Below are 17,495 nucleotides of genomic sequence, written 5' to 3'. Positions count from 1 at the left end.
CCCACTGCTCCGTACCCTACATTGGCTATCCATTTGATACAGAATCAAACACAAAATTTGTTCTCTGTGCTACGTTTCACTGTCTGACTCTAGTCCAACATACCTATCCGATCTCACCCATGTACACACCAGCAAGATACTTACGCTCCTCTTCTGACAATCGTATACTCATTATTCCCACTATGAAAACAAAGTCATATGGACAGCGTTCTTTTGCACACCAGGGCCAAGCAACTTGGAATGAATTGCCCACTGAACTTAGCCACAAAGACACAGTGATCACATTCAAGAGGGCTATCAAAACTCACTTATTTCAACTGCAAGAACAAGCTTAAAGACCTAATAATGTTTCCTACCTGAAATGTTCTCAGCATGTTTTTTATTTTTTAATTTTTTTCTAATTTCATGGTATTTGTTTTTGTAATAATATTATTATATGTTTTTTATCTTATAGGTGTTGTCTGATGTTGTAAAGCGCTTGGAGCTTCTAAAGATTAGATTATTGTTATTATTAATGTCTGGCATCATTTATTTTCGATCTAGACTGGTTCACTATGTATGTAGTATAAAAATAGAATGAATCTGACAAGTTGTTTCGATGCGAGAAACCCGCCTGTTTTCTTGGAACTGTTTCATATAAAAAAAAAATCACGCAAAAATTACACATTTACACATATGAATTTTTATTTGAATTGTCTTCTCAGTGTTATAAAATAACAGATTTTTTTACCCTTAATTTTAAACATTTCAGTGAAAAATTACATTCTGTATAGTTTGTTCAATTTTTCTCAACATGATATAAGAAGTGTATGTTATCATGACCACAACTTTGTGTTACATTTGCCGTGACAAAAAATATCTGACTTAGGTTTCCTGGTATTAAAAAAAAACACAGTAAACATATTAAAAAGCGTCCCTGACTTGAACAGCTAACACTCACTCCAGGGTCACAAACTTGAGGCAATAATGGCATTTAGTTAAACTGGGCATTTCTATTGTGCTTTCTTTTATTTGAATTGTAGTACGTATTTTAATTTTATTTCATCAAATATTTCTTAATCAGTACTTACTGTTGCTGTTGACGAGAGGTATTGACGAGTTGATGTCATCTGGAACTCAAAACAGGTGTATTTAGGTCGTGAGAAAAATGGCACACAATCTGAAATATCAGTGTTGATTCTTAAATAGGTCGCATGAGAAAGGAGAGAAGTGTCCTCCCTTGTATTGTTATATAGTACATGTATGATAAGTAAATTGTAAGGAACCATACGAGCCCCTTCGATGATGAATAAATGAGCACTCAAGCTTCAAACTGAAATCATTTTTCTGTGTCTCGATTTGAACTTGGAAAACTTATTTTTTTTAATGGGTACCTGGTTATACATTATTTTACCTGGGTTATTATCAACGGGTGAATACCTGTGTACCTGTTAGCATCTTTACCCATCTGTTTCTAACCTCTACCAATTTTAAAAACAAAAAGCATCAAGAATATAAAATATTCACAAAAGTTTGCCATTTCATTCAATGTTTTATAATTTCTAACCTGATTGACACCAAGGGGTCCCTAACACTGTCCGATTATTGGTATTTCAATACAAACAGGAGCTTCTGATGTAAACAAACAGACTGCTCGGTGTCCATTTCTTATTTCTAGAATAGTCTATTTCAGCCAAAACTGTGTCTATATCCAATATTTGCAATTTCTAGTTTTAATATTTCTAAAACAAATTGAACACATAAATAGGAAGAACTCTTGTTTACATTTGTTCAGAGAGATGTAAATCCAAAATTTACGGAATTATTTGATTTCAAAGAGGATGAACTACATCACATACATTGCTTGTGAACATTGACTGGCCTTAGGAGATATGGCGACCATGTTGCTAGAGATTCAGAATCAAAATGCGTGTTATTTGGATTTTGAACGTAGCTTTAACAATTTTTCAGTCATATCGCTACGATGTCTGCAGTGTGACAGTTTATAGTGATGTCTAGTACTGGGGCATCATGTCGCAGACATGTAGCATGATATCCCATCCAGTCACATTATCCTGACACCAGGCCGACCAGTCCGAATATTAACTTCTTAATGCTGAGCACCAAATGAAGCAACTGTTAGTACCATTTTTTAAGTCTTTGGTATGACTCGGCGAGGAATCGAACCCACGATCTCCTGCATCCGAGGCGGATGCTATAACCACTAGGCCACCAGAGCGGTGATTGAAAATGCCAATAAGTTGACTGTTTGGGAACCCCTAGTGACGATCAGATTAAAAATTATAAATCAATGAATGAAATGACTGCGTTCTGTGCATTTTTTATATTCTTAATGCCTTTTAATATTAAAAGGTGGTAGAAACAAATGGGATGGTGCAAGAATACTATAACATGGTATAAAAAGTGTATATTATAGTAACCAAGTTTTGCTTTGCCTTTGCCTTCAAAACAATATCCGTCATGGCTTTCCTCAAATAAAAAGATAAAGAAAACCAACACAACCATATGCCCTGATTTAAACAGCCAACATTCGCTCCAGAGCAACAAACTTGTTGCAAATATGGCATTAGTTAAACTGGACATTTCCATTTTGTTTTCTATTATTGTAATCGTGGTACATATTTATATTTTATTTTGTCAAATATTTCTTAATCAGCACTTACTATCAGTATTTTAGTAAAAAGGTGTTGATTCAGTTTGTGACATAATGATTTTGAAACAGGGATGTAAGGTTGCGAGAGACATGGGTAACAAATCAAAGACTGGTGCAAAGTTAAGACAGTCGATGATACTGTGCAGATGTACACAAAACACTGCAGGAAATAAACAGTAAACAGGTGACATTATGTAAGAAATCCACTTTCAAACTTCTAATACAGTTTTTTTGCCAACTAGTTTGAACATAACGTAAAAAGATTTGTTTGTTTTGAGTGAAGAACAGAAAAAGATCATCGATTGGATTTGTTACCCATTATATTTACTCAATATCTATTTTAAAATGTCTGTTTCTGGAGGAGATAAAGGACTGTAACATTGTGCAAGTTTTAACAACAGTGACCTGCAGAAACCTGAAAGACTAACATGCTTAAGCAATTAAGCCGGTTTCATGATCATCCAGATGTAGTGGGCAAAAGCTAAGATAGGTCCGAATTTAGCATTTAGTATTTGGATATTCACATTACTTAAATAATCATGCTAAAATACTACTTATTAAGCCTGCCTTTTTTATTAGCAAGGTGTAACAGCATTGTCTTACCAGAGGTCTCTGTTCTATCAAATCAGTTGGCCATTTTAATGCATGTTTGTTTTTTTACAGATGTTAATTATAGATATGATAATCATGTTTCCTGTTAAACTTCAAGTGTGTGTCCTGCAGTATTACTGTACGTCTTTGTACAAACATTTAGAGATAGAAACAGAACTCTTGGATATTATGATTATAAAAAGGGATTTCTCGGATAAGGAAAAGTGTTGCTGTAAAATGTAATCATTTGCAACAATTAGTATATTTCGCAGTTCAGGTATGTGGTAGCCATACAGATAGCTTTACGTAAATTATATACTTGGTGACCAGTTTAATAGACTTTCTAAATGAGGCGTGAATTGTCTTTTCCAATTAAATTGAAAAGGAACTATTGAATAGCCTTGGTGAATAAATATAAATATATATAATAAAACAATATTAGTTCTACATTCCTTTGTCAACCTATCCAGATATCAGTCATGGCTTCAATATTGTGGCCATACATTGATTTAACTATAAGATGGACAATGTATGTATCTTTTTTCTCCATTAATGATCAAGATGTTCATGTATTACAATTTGTTTTTATTTAGCTGAACACTGGCAGTTTGTTTTGGGAGAATATCCCCTGGGCTGACAGTGTCCACCATTGTGCTGAATCTGCAAGTGGATTTAAAATTCTGTCATGGCAGGTTAGTGAAAAACGTATCAACGACAATTTTATTTTAATGCTGATGGATCTCACTTTATTAAAATGATAGTTTTATTTCCTTTTCTTATTCTTTTTGAAAACATTGAATATACCATATTTACAGTATACATTTGGACAGCTTAAATTAATTTTTAAAATAATGTTTTGGTGAACTGTTTGTTTTTATGAGTTTTAGGTTGTGGGACAACTTTTATATCATTCAAAAAGTACATGTCAGTGAACGCACTCAAATTTAAAATTTATTAAAGTGTGTTCTTGAGATAAAACACTTTTATCTACTGCAGCATCTTCTCATCAACCCAACCATTCTCCTGTACACATTCGATCCATGCTTTCGATGCATGAATGTTTTTTAGCTTCATGCTGTTCAAATTACCACTGGTGACAACTCATCTCCTGAAGTGGAAACTGCAAAGACTAAAGTAAGACATTTTGTCTGCACATTTCATAAAAATTTTCACTTTTAAGACTGGCCTGATTGCTGCAAAACTGACGGGTTTCTTGTCATTGTTCTTGAATGAAATATGTTGAGAATTATATGTTCTTTCTGTATCTGTCTTTCATTTAATATTATTTAATATTTGTACAACAACATTAAAAAGAAGTTTGTTGTTGATATCGGATGATTATTGGACTTTTGATATCGTTGTTAGAGTTGTGAAGTCAACACAAATGGCTGAATTCATCTAACTAGTAACACAAATGGCAAGTACTGGGTCATGTTTTATCTATGGTGTAGTTTTGTCTAGTCTGTCAGCGGATTAAAGACATAATGATTATAATACTTGCCATATTTGCCATTTCTGAGAAAATAAATCAGTTTCCTGTCAATTATTTAACATAGTTTAAATTTGCTAGGTCTACTGGTAAGTGACTACCATATGCTGCTACCACACAGAGGCAGCAAATTCCTATTTTTTTTTTTTTAATGCAATTGCTCGGACCTCACATCTGAACCTAGAAAACCAAATGTAAAAAATAGGATTTGTATATTCATAGGAAATTCGGATTAGAAAACGGACTGCTTTTCATTTTAAGCCAAATTTTATTGTCCAAAATTTTGAATTGCTTAGCTGAACTTTGGTGTGAAACTATTACACAGTGACATGTAGCTTGAAGCATTGGTTTCAGATCTTAAATAGAACACAGGAGAAATGGGAAATTGTCATCCCTTTTATTATATATTCAAAAACAAAACGAGCCCCTGTATCAGTACAGGTTTGGGGACTGGTTTATCAATTACAAGAAGACAATTTGATTTTAAAGAAATTCAGTTGTTTATACAGCAGTTATCATTTTGAAGGGTTTTTTTTCAAAATTTAAATCAACCCTTTTTGTAAATGTTTTTAAATGATTGATGTTAAGCTAGATCATCTTAATGAGTTTAGGTCGTTTGAAAAATTTTGTTTGGGTTTTTGGCACAGGTAAATTTAAAGTTAAACTGTTTTCGTTTCAAGAAAAGATTCTAATACTATGCTTTTATTTTATTTTCCTACTGTGATAGGAAATGTTTACATTGTATAACATGCATATGTTCGTTATGTTGTTTCCACATAACAACATAGTGCAGGTCAGCATGGTAAAATTAGAATTTGTATTCTGTAAATTGAAATGACTTTACCTGCCAATTTATATGAGTATAGTCAAACTTGTTTTGTGTGATACATTTCGTGGTTTTGCACATGCTCATCCTTTCTGACTATTTTGGAGAGTCTTGAATGATAAACAGCTTTAGATTTAGAAAATGCATGTTTTATAATCCAAAATGTTCTTTAATTCCATTCAGTCATGGTCATATGTGAATCTTGAACAAAGTAATTTCATCCTGGAAATGACCTGAACATTTATCTTTTGAAAAGCATGGGAACCATGTTTGTAACTACTGCTTTTACAGTTGACCAGTGAAGGTAAAATCTGATATTAGATTTGATCAATTTTTCCATCACAATGCTAGAATTATTATAAATAATAAGCTATTATATTCTTTTTTTAATGCAGAATGGGTAACATGTATATACTTTTCCTTTTGCAGTAACATTATAACTGTTGAAACTGTTCTTTCATTGTAGGTATTCTGCTGTCCTGGTTGTCCTGTGAAATTCACTAACGAAGACTTTATTTTGAACCATTAATTGTGCAGACGTGTTCCTTATAGAATGAAAATGGAGATGATTTGTATGTTTCTTGAATAATTTATTGCAAAATCTGAAATAACTGCAGACCTGTTTACCCATCCATATTTTACCGTATTTGTACAGAATAAAATCCCTCAGTATGGTCTTTGATCGGAAAATACGATTTGAGGATGCATTTATTATTAATATTTTTGAATTAATTTGTAAGTGGTTTTTATTCCATTTTGTTTTGTTGTATCATCTCTTCAATCCGCGTCCATGTCTGCAGTCTGTGCCACATCATTGATTTTAACATTCTTCGCATCCGGTTGTTTAAACAACAAAAATTGTCGATGATAAGAAAGTTTTAGCATGAAAATAGAAATTCTAATAATAGAAAGCAGCATTTTCTACCAGTCTGTAATACTCTGCGGCCATGCCTTAAACCATCGTCTGAAAGAGAAAAGACTTTTCCTGTGCACATGGTGGATGGAATGACTGTTCACGGCATGTGGAATCAGAAAATCATGCAATATTGGAATCATTAGCGAAAGGAAATACAAATGTTTTGTTAATGATGAAGGGAAAGGAAGTCAGTGATCAACACATATTTCAAAATAACACGGGCTGAGGCGATTCTCTGTGAGTTGATCATAAATATGAATTTGTCATTGAGCACAGCTGACAAGTTAACAGAAGCAATGACAAATATGTTCCCAGATTCCAAAACTGCACAAGGTATTTAGAAGCAATCCGTTACTGTAAATGTTAACAAAGCTGATATCAGATTTTATGAAATAAAAAAGATTGCCTTCACATATCTAGATGAACTTATTATTTTCTGAGAGGATGGGTGGTGGTAACAATTTATGTCATAATGTTTTGTATTAAGTCTTCCTTTACCGTGTAAAATGTAGAGGTTTGGCTTTATTTTAAATGTTACAGATGTGTATGAAGCTGAGAAAACAGATTTTCTAGAGAAAGTAACAGAGGTGAATAACAGCATGAATTTGGGTGTTTGGAGGTATTCCTTTGTGGGTTTTTATTACTGTAATATAAACATGTTTAAGTCAATGGTCAATATCTGCAGATTTTGCTTAGAACACAGAGGTGCCTGAAAATCAGTGTCTTTACAAACTAGGAGTTGTTTACAGAATAGTGTGGGGCGCCGAGTGATCTAAAGCGCTCTCCGTTACGGATCACTGCCATCTCACCTGTGTCTGTGTGGGTTTGAGTCTCGGATTCAGCCAATTTGTGCATGTGAGAAAGCTTGCCAGTAGCTTCTCGTGGGTCGTTGGTTCTTTCCTGGGTTTTCCCTGGTTCTTCCTCCACCATATAGACTGGCCGCCATGTATAGCCTATCGTGTGCTGAAAAATGGCGTTAAACCCTACAACAACAGCAACAAAATAGTGTATCATCAGTATGTCGTGCAATACTACATAATGGTAATTATAGTGTATTTATAGTGTCTACAGTTTGTGCCCTGTTTCATAGGTGATATGTGCTAAGATGCTAGAAACACTGAATGAAAATACTGACAGACACTGCTTAAAATACTGACAAGAAAACGTATGGGTAAACAAGTCTGTAACTGTTCAAAATTAGCCCATTTAATTTGCTTCTTCTGTGCACCATACATGCATTAGAATTTTATTGTATTATATATTTTGGTGTTTTCTGTGATACAAAGTTTTAATGGTTGCATTTTTGAGTATAAGTACAAAAGTATTTTTTTTTCTTAAAGAACTAATCAGCTCTTGTTTCCTCCATATTAAAGTTTTTGAATAGAATGTGAAAATGTGAATTATTAATTTTGAAACAATACAATATCAATGTATTATATATATATATATTTGTGTTACAAAAAAATGTGAACTAAAAATATTTATTTTGGGTCCTTGGGTTATGGCTGTCATCACCTGTTTTGAATGAGGAAAACTTGTCATACTTCGCTATTTTCCTATTATGACTGAAAACCCTACTTAACTAATTCAGTTGTGCATTTTTTTAATTAATTAAACAGATTCTTGTAAAATTCAGTTTGGCTCACAATGTATTTATTGATCACTCAATCTAAAATCACCCACAACATCTTTATCAGATTTGACTTTTTCGCTGAAACATTTTATTTGACATGTACACCACTCCCTCGATAACTCACACACATCGGGGTCCAGAAATATCGACCGCACTATAAGTGAGGCGCGAGTTATCAAGGGACCTATAAAATAAGCCCAAAACCAATAAAGTGATTGACGACATAACGGAGAAATAAGGGGGGGGTAGGCAGATTATAATGTTGAATACTTACTTTATAATCGTTCTGAGATTAAATGTTAATAAATATCTCTTCATAACGGTGTACTTTATTATTTCCTCATAGGACAACATTAATTTCAGGATAAATTACAGTATATTGAGGCAATCATCGAAAACATTATTCCACGTGGTTTCCGTTCGCTTAACATGTGTACCACTTCACACATTGTGTACTACGTCACTAATTTTTATGTGGAATTGGATACATTCTAGTTTTATTGTTTGATCCAAATTAGACGGTTTTTTATATACAAAAGGTCGACTCTTTTCGAGAAACAGTGTCGATCAAACGATAGATAGATAAATATTTTTGAATGTGATAGAAGTAAAATGGAAAAAAAAAAGGGTTAATCAGTACAGACATATTTAATTGGTCTACAAATTTAAAACAACATAAATTAGAACAAGTTAATACTTGCGGTTTGTGCCACGCTTGACAAATATCAATTCACTTTTTGAAAAAATAGGTTTTTTTTTTTGTGTGTGTGTTACTCCTTGGTTTCTCTGCCGCCAAGCAAAATCCCTCAGATTTCTCAACTGCATGAGCTTTACGTAGTCAACATTTTGGGTCTCCAGCCACCTTATGGCAATATCAAAATATTTGATTGCTTCCTGTGCAGAGGGGTGGGGGTGCAACATCTGCGTCTGCATCACTTTCAACACTTGTGTTACTCCAGTTAGAATCGTCTTCTGCTGCAAATTTGTTCGCTATAGAAGTAATTATAGTTTCATCTGACATGTATTCGGCTGTGGGGCAATCATTGTCAGCACAAATCCACTCCTCCATATCATCAAGAGAAACGCCCATCTCAGGACCATGAGTCTGTACGAATTTCTCCCAAACAGCCTCAGCATTAATGACATCAGTTTCACTGGAACATTCAAAGTCACTATCATCGTCGTTGTCTCTGTTACTGTTTTGCTTTACGTCAAAGGCAGCTCCAAGACTCTTAATCCAGCACCCGAGGTCTCTTGTTATTGATTTTTTTTTTAATGCAACAAACACTTCCCCAAGTTGTTGATCAAAACAAAGCCGGCATGTACATGTAATTAGGTTCTCACAGAAGTACTTACGGGTTTTGATGTGACGGTCGATTGACTCTTTTCATGTTTTCAATGAACAGAATATGTTGCGATTGTAATGTTTACACTGAAACGGAATTAAAGGATTAGAACGTGACTTTCACACAGGAAGGCGTTTAATTGGTGTTTATTTCATTCTCTGTTGCCACCTGTTAGCATTTACCAGAAGTTTTCATTGATCGCTATTTCACCAGACTGTTTATTTACAGTATACTGACAACTATTTATCATAAAAACTTACATAATATATGATATCTTTAAACAGAGGTCTCGCTAGGATTTTAAAACTGGGTCTTTCTGCCTCTGAAGTCAATCACTAAATATCAGTACATTTTTTCACTCAGCCGCTAGTCAAAGCCTTTGAACTAGCCGCCTAGCTGTTGCATCATGTTTCTTTTAAATGTACTCTTATAAAATGGCAACAGTACATCAAAGAGTCTTTCAGTCACTGAATTCTGTCTTTGTAAATATCAGCACAGTTAACTGATCAACACATTTTCCCACAAAGCAGGTGGCTGAAACAGGACCGGCAAATCTTTGAATTTTCCCGTGCACTTATTACATGCATACGGAGGACTCCCGCCTCAGTGATTTTCTGCGTCCCAGATCAAAAATTGGCGTCCAAATACGCGTAATTAAGCGTTTTCGAGATCTCTGAAATTAATTCCTCTTTAGAACTTGCAAATTTCAAAATATGGATCATATTTTTACGGGCATTAATCATCATTTTCGATGATAAAACGAGCAATGTATCAAGGTTTAATTTATCAGTTCTTATCGTAATTTTTTCATGTTCAGCATATTTTAAAGATATTTTAAATACATTTTGTCTGGAACAAATCGGGAGCCAAGACGGACACCGCGTTATAAGCGGGATTGCGAGTTATCCGGGCGCGAGTTATCGAGGGAGCGGTGTATTGTGCTTTGCACTTTTTGATTTGTAAACAGTGCATCTTTCCTTGTGATAACCTGTCCTGCAAACAATCCACTGGTTTTTGTTGGTATCAGGACCATCTCTTACATGCATTACAAGCTGCAATTGTTTGATCTTTGTTGGCATTGTGCCACAGAAACTTCTGCAGCCAAGAATCTTTGAAGTTCCATTTCTTTATTTATCATATTCCATGTTAAAGTCAGGTTTAGTTTTAAGCCTTTTTTTAATATAACATTTTATTCAACTTTTCTTCATCTTGCACAGGCTTTATAAGAAAACAATCCATCCAGATGCATTCTGTGGAAAAGCCATTATAGTCGCACATAAAATGGTTTCAAGGAGTCATTTGACTGGTTCAAAACAGCAGATTCCTTCGGGGAAACCCTATCCTCCAGTCAGTGAAATTTGTTCTTGTGTAAAACAGCACTGTCTGCTTCCATTGTTTGTATCTACAAAACCTGTGGCTGCTTTCAGCCCTAATCAATACATTTCAGTAAATAGACAATGCACTGATATTGTACATGCTGGTAAGAATGAATGACATTTGACAAAGTCATATCAGAGACTTATAAAAATGTTACTAGCAGCTGCCTCGCTTGGCGCTTAGTATTAAGAGGTTAGTTTTAGGACTGATCGGCCTGGTGACACGATAATGTGACTGGGTGGGGCATGATGCTACATATCTGCGGCATCATGCCCCAGTGCTTGATATCACTACAAAATGTCACACTGCAGATATTATAGCGATATGACTGAAAAAATTTTAATGATGCACATAAAATCTAAAACACTTACACTTAATGTATTTTTTTTTTCATTTATTTTCATGATTGTTAACTAACACAACAGTTGTGGGGCCCCGAGTGGTCTAACGCGCTCTCCATTACGGATCACTGCCATCTCACGTCTGTCTGCGTGGGTTCGAGTCTTGGCTTCAGCCAATGTGGGTATGTGAGAAAGCTTGCCAGTAGCTTCTCGTGGGTCGGTGGTTCTTTCCGGGGTTTTCCCGGGTCTTCCTCCACCATTAATATTGGCCGCCATGTATAGCCTATTGTGTGCTGAAAAATGGCGTTAAACCCTACAACAACAACAACAACACAACAGTTGTGGTATTAATCAACAAAAACTTAATAGAGAGTCGGAAATCTTTTCATTTCTTTGATGTGATAGATTTGATAGCTGTTCCAGTTCAGAATATTTCCGTATATTGGACAGTTTGTTTTCCTTTTATTTATTATCTTCCAGTACTAATTTTAGAGTGACTGCATGTCAGTTCCTACTGGACATGATGACATAGTTAATGGGTCTCACTGCTCGGCTCCTTAAACTGCAGGTAGTCTACACAGTATTAGGTTTTTTTCCCATCCTTTCATCATGGTATATAGTAATTCTTTTGTTAACCCCAAACTTTTATGTACATTTCAATCACATCAATAAATGGGTCTTGATTTTGCTGTTATATGATGTCCACGTGAAATTGACCAGAGCTATTTGCCCATCAAATATTGACCCACTGTTTCTTTTTCATGTTATCAGCTGTCATCTATTGTATTTGTTTTTAGGGAAACTCATCAAACGTCTTCATGAGATGAACATTTGTAAAACTTTATTTTCAATATTTGTATTTGAACTGCTCTATTGATGTTACCATTGTTGAAAATTATTAATGTTTTATAAATTCTTTTATTTTGTTCTTGTGGTTGGGAATACATAATAAAAGTTTCAAATGGCTATTATTTGTTTTTCTCACCCATGCAATAGAAAAATATAGTTGTTTTGCTAACCTTACTTTTCTTATCTCAGACCAGTCGTCTCAGTCAAGGTGTCCACGCGCTCAGAACTACTTTTAAAAAAAGAAACCCTTGTTGTCTTCTGCTGTGCCTGATGTAGTTCTTTTAAAATCAAATATATAAAAAAACGTAGTAACTTATGTCAATCCATCTTTGAGAACACTCCATACAAAACCATTTTCAGAGAGACAGAGATACACATGCATATGATGTCGAACTTTTTGATATTATGGTAGTTTGTTCCACGCATTGCTGGGTACATTTTCAGGTCAGCGTCATTAAATGTAGCTAAAGCTACCTAACTAATTTTAGATACTTCGTGTGAAAAATATACTGTTTGCAACAATTATGACGCTGACCTGAAAATTTACTGTGCTACAGATGGGACAAAATTCTCAATGCTGTGTGAAATGAACTATGACAGAAAACATTGATCTATGCACACAGACTATAAACCTATACACTTCATAGCCTCTCAACTCTTTTAACAGGTACGGAAAACTTAGTAAGAGACAGAAATGTGTTGTCAAACATGCTTTATTCTAATTTTGTTAAGCATATCCGTTGTGCCCCAGTTGAATCAAAAATAAATTTGCAATATTTAATTACAAATATTGCACTTACCCGTCACAAGGAATCATTTATCTGTCGACACATCCATAAGCAAATTTCACTATAGCACTTGCTGTATTTCCAAGACAGAAAAATAAATTTTCAAAGAATCCGTAAACTTGAAAGTTTAGCACATGATTATCCGCTTGGGTCTGTATTTGGAGGGTGTTTTATACACGGGGGTAATTTTACAATCAATATTAAGGACAACACAAGTATGTCACAAACAGTTTCACCACCTCCAAAGAAAAGAAGAGTTATATACCATAGTGACACAGATTACTAATTACCCGTGAATAACCCAAGCATGAACACATGCTACATGTTACTTTTCGTTATAATAATAGCCTCTACTGCTACAACAGAGGTGTGGACCCAGTATCGTTCCATTATTTACAACGAAATTTTCTAAATCGGATCTGATGAAAATGAAACATTCTCTTATAATAAATATTAGCTATTTCTTGTTAATTTCATATAACATCCATATGTTAAATGTAATAATACCTCAATACTATGCAACGTTTTATGTTTTTATTATTTTTTGCGGGCTCACACATAACTACTGTGTACTTCGGATAACACGGTCACGCCGCAGTCCTCATAAACATGTTTGTACTCATGGACCGTATGTAAATAAATGCGCGTAAACTATATTGCCAAAGTGAGCAGTTATTTTTTACTTTAAAGGAAATTATTGGGTGAGTAAAAGAATCTACATTGGGTTATGGACTGAGACAAGGACATCCCAATCAAGGGGAAGACAAATAATATAACCCCTTGACTGGGATTTCCTTGTCTCGGTCCAAACCCCAAAATAGATTATATATGTCTTTTTCTCACTCTGTCTCCATATTTATGTCTCGTGCTCTCTCTATATATGTCTATTTTGCTCATTATATCGTGCTCTGTCGCTCTTGTTCAATCCCTCTCTCCCTCTTGCTCTGTCCCACTTGCTCTTTCTGTCCATCTTCTCCCTGTATCACTTTGTCTCATGTTTTCTCTGCCTTTCTCTCGTTCTGTCTCGCTCGCTTTCACACTCTTGCTTTCTGTCTCTCGTGCTCTGCATCTCACTCGCTCGTTCTCTGCACCTGTCTCACACTCGCTGTCTTTCACTCGCTCTCTTGCTCTGTCTCAAGCTTTCTTTCGCTCTGTCTCTCACTCTCTCGTGCTGTCTCTCTCTCACACACACATTGTCTCTTGCTCGCTCTGTATCTCACACTGTCTCGCTCTGCTCTTCTGTTATCTACATTTTGAGCTTCTGTCTACTGCATGCTGTGTCCTGTTAGTTATAGTGTATGTGCACATTGGTTTTGGTTTTTTCTTTATCCGTATGACCCAGAAAAACAAAGTTGACACAAATTCTTCACTAATTGCGTTGCACCTAGGTAAATACCAGTTCACGCCTTCCAAGTGATAAGGTGCGTAGACAAACAATGCAAGCACATACGTTCAGAAAATGACTATCATCCAACCTGTATTCGTACCCTGCATTGGCGACTGCGCACCCCCCCCCCAGTCATATAAACCCGGTAACTTTTCTAGCCGCATGGCCAAAAAAATCAGTTTTTAATTCAACAGACGGGTAATCTCAAGGTCTAAGCCCCTGTACACTAATCATTTACAAATTCTCCAATAAGTAATTATTTGCATTTATTCAATAAAATAATGATATTTGTTCGTAACTAATATCGAAATATCGATACAACAAACATCCGATCAATAATGTATTTTAAAATTTAATTTCCTTACAAACCCGCATAAATATATACACATATGTCCAATCACTATATATATATATATATATATATATATATATATATATATATATATATATATATATATATATATATATATATATATGAAAGTAACTGATAAAATAATTTTCTTGACAACATCGTATTCCTGAGTCCTGGGAGTGTTGAAGATGTTAGCAGAAGACAACATTAAATGGTCAGTAACTGTATGTTACATATTTTTCAATAGGAATTATCAACTGCGGATTAATTGAAATTTTATCAAACAAAAACATTGCATACGTGTAACCGGTGTGAACTAGTACTTGACGTGTCGTCGATACCAGGGATAAAACTTAGTTCCATATGATTAACTATGATTACAGATTTACCTTTATCCAGCATAGGAAACCTCTTATGACAAAAGGGGCATATGTATCGTAGAACTCCGATGATCCGTCTGCCCGATACAGCACCAAACACTCATTTCACATTATAGGGGAAGCTGAACAGACATACAGACGAACCATTTTTAATTAGGCCTCGCCAATGCTGATCTAGCAAAGCAAACCACATGACAAAATCTCATGAGTTACCAAAATATTGATGTTACTTCATATATAACCCTAACTCTAAATGACAAAATCCATTTTCCTATCCAACCTCAGGACTGATTTTTATGAAGTAACTACCTATCCATCAGGCTCCATGAGACATATATCGTAGTGAAAACTGCATCCAGATCGTCCCATCCGTTCGTAGGCTATTAACTGAAAAATGTAACCCTAACCCTAACCTATGCTACATCTGTGGGAAATCACAGGAATCTGAATTTCTCCCAAACTACTAAAAACAATTTTTATGAACCAAGTACTGATCTTTCGGGCTCCACGAGACATGTATTGCTGTAAAAAGCGCATTCAAATCGTATTGTCTGTGCTTGCGTTATTACCAGAAGCACATAACCCTAACCCTAAACCCTAACCCTAAGTCACAAGAATCCGATTTTCTAACGAATGCATTGACCGGTTCTCGCCAAAGAGGTATTGTTGGGTTATTCTCATGAAGACGCATCTTTGGACATAAGTATCATAGAATTCCGACGATCCGTCACTCATTTTTTATTATGGGGGCATTGTAGGTCGCAGACAGGCGGACGAACCATCCTTATGTTTGTCTCACCAAGGCCGATCTAGCAAAGCAAACCGCATGTCAAAATTCCAAGGCGGATCAAGATAATCAGAAAATAGTGATGTGGCAACTTGGCCAATTTACGTCAAGCAGACTGTCTTACGGTGCTAGTTTGGAAGACGGGCTTTATTCAAATTTATGTCGTACAGGGTCTGTTTGTCACTTGAATCCAAGTAACTCCATAAGCCCTGAAGCTACCTTCATAGGCTAGGTGTCTCAGCATGCGTCTTTACCGGGCTCATTTGGTAGGGCCAATGTCAGCAAGCAATTCAAAGAGGTTACCAAGATATTCACCGAAAAAGACGAAATTCATCTAAAAACGACACAGTCAAAAGTTTATTAAAAAAGGGTTTAACTTAGGGAAAAAAAATCAAGCTCTCTATCTCAACAAAGTATCAATAGATTTATCTCCTTAAGATCCGTATTTGGATACAGGTATAATAAGACTCCGATGATCCGTCTGCTCACTATAATACCAAACACTCATTTCGCATTATAATGGGTGCTGCAGGTCGCAGAAAGACATCCGCACTATCTTATTTAGCTTTACCCAAGGCAGATCAAGCAAACCACACCGCATGAAAAATTCCCAAGATCTTGAGAAAATAGTTACTTCATGGGTAACCCTAATTCCTAACACAACATGGAAAGAAAAAGAAAAAAAATTGCTCCAAAATCTCTCGACCGATTTTCTTGAACCAAATACCTATCTATCTGGCTCCATAAGACACGTATTGCAGTGAAAAGACCATACAAATCGCCGGGTCCATTCTTACGTATTACCATAAAACTGCAACACTAACCCTAACCTATGATAAACATAAGGGAAATCACAAGAAAACAGTTTTCTCCCAAAGCACATGACCGATTTTCATGAAATAAATACCTATCTTTTGGGCTCTATGACACATGTACTGCAGCAAAAAGCGCATCAGAATTGCCGGGTCCATTCGTACGTTATACCAGAAAACCGTAACCCTAACAATAACCTATATAAATATATGGGAAATCACAAGAATTCAATTTCTCATAAACCACTCGACCGATTTTCATGAACGAAATACCTTTCTATCGGACTCCATGAGACAAGTATTTCAGTGAATACGGTATCCAAAATGGCACTATCTGTTTGGAAAACCGTAACCCTAACCCTGTCACAAGAACACAATTTTCTCACAAATGCCTCAACTGATTTTTATCAACGAGGTATCATTGGATTCGTCTCAAGATGCATCTTTACATTATAAATTCTATACTCGATTATTTCGATTCCAGTCTCTCTGCTTTTACCCCAGTACATAGTAAAAAATAAATATGGAAAAGGTGCAAAATGCTCCTTATTTTGTCAATGAATTCATATCAGTGAGTACTTACTTTCTATGTGTAGCATTCTTGACAGGCTTCAGGTTATATCAAGGATTAAATAAAAAGTGACTTCTTTGTTACAACATTTTAATATGTCAAACCCTAAGTACATTGTTGAGTTCATTGTGTATACACACTTTCCAGACAATTGCACTCATCTCCTGTATTCATATCATCATTATTCCCAATGTTAGATTAAAATACATTGGAAAGCATCCTTTTGATTACCAGGGCCCAACTTTCTGGAATAGTCTGCCTCTTCAGCTTAATCATAATGTAACTTCAACACGATTCATGAAAGCTCACCTTTTCTGCAGTGAAACAACTTGAGCTATTTTTCACCTGTATTCTTTTCTAAAGCATTTTTGTCTCAGTATGTGGTATTTTCCATTGA

At 35.3% G+C, this 17,495-nt stretch overlaps 1 long non-coding RNA gene across 1 annotated transcript in view; it reads left to right on the top strand.

Annotated features, from left to right (window-relative positions):
• The window catches only part of LOC149792369 (uncharacterized), a 32,726-nt gene extending 20,586 nt beyond the window's left edge, over positions 1 to 12,140 (top strand). The window contains exons 3-4 of the long non-coding RNA XR_016423557.1: positions 3,838 to 3,936; positions 6,026 to 12,140. This is a non-coding gene — a long non-coding RNA (uncharacterized LOC149792369). The remainder of the gene's footprint in view (positions 1 to 3,837; positions 3,937 to 6,025) is intronic.
• The last annotated feature ends 5,355 nt before the right edge of the window (positions 12,141 to 17,495 follow it).

This window comes from Sinohyriopsis cumingii, chromosome 9 (assembly GCF_028554795.1).
Source record: "Sinohyriopsis cumingii isolate HCF-2022 chromosome 9, ASM2855479v2, whole genome shotgun sequence".
Classification (NCBI taxonomy): Eukaryota; Metazoa; Mollusca; class Bivalvia; order Unionida; family Unionidae; genus Sinohyriopsis; species Sinohyriopsis cumingii.
The sequence above is the reverse complement of the archived record's forward strand: the minus strand, read 5'-3'. Positions and strand labels throughout refer to the sequence as shown.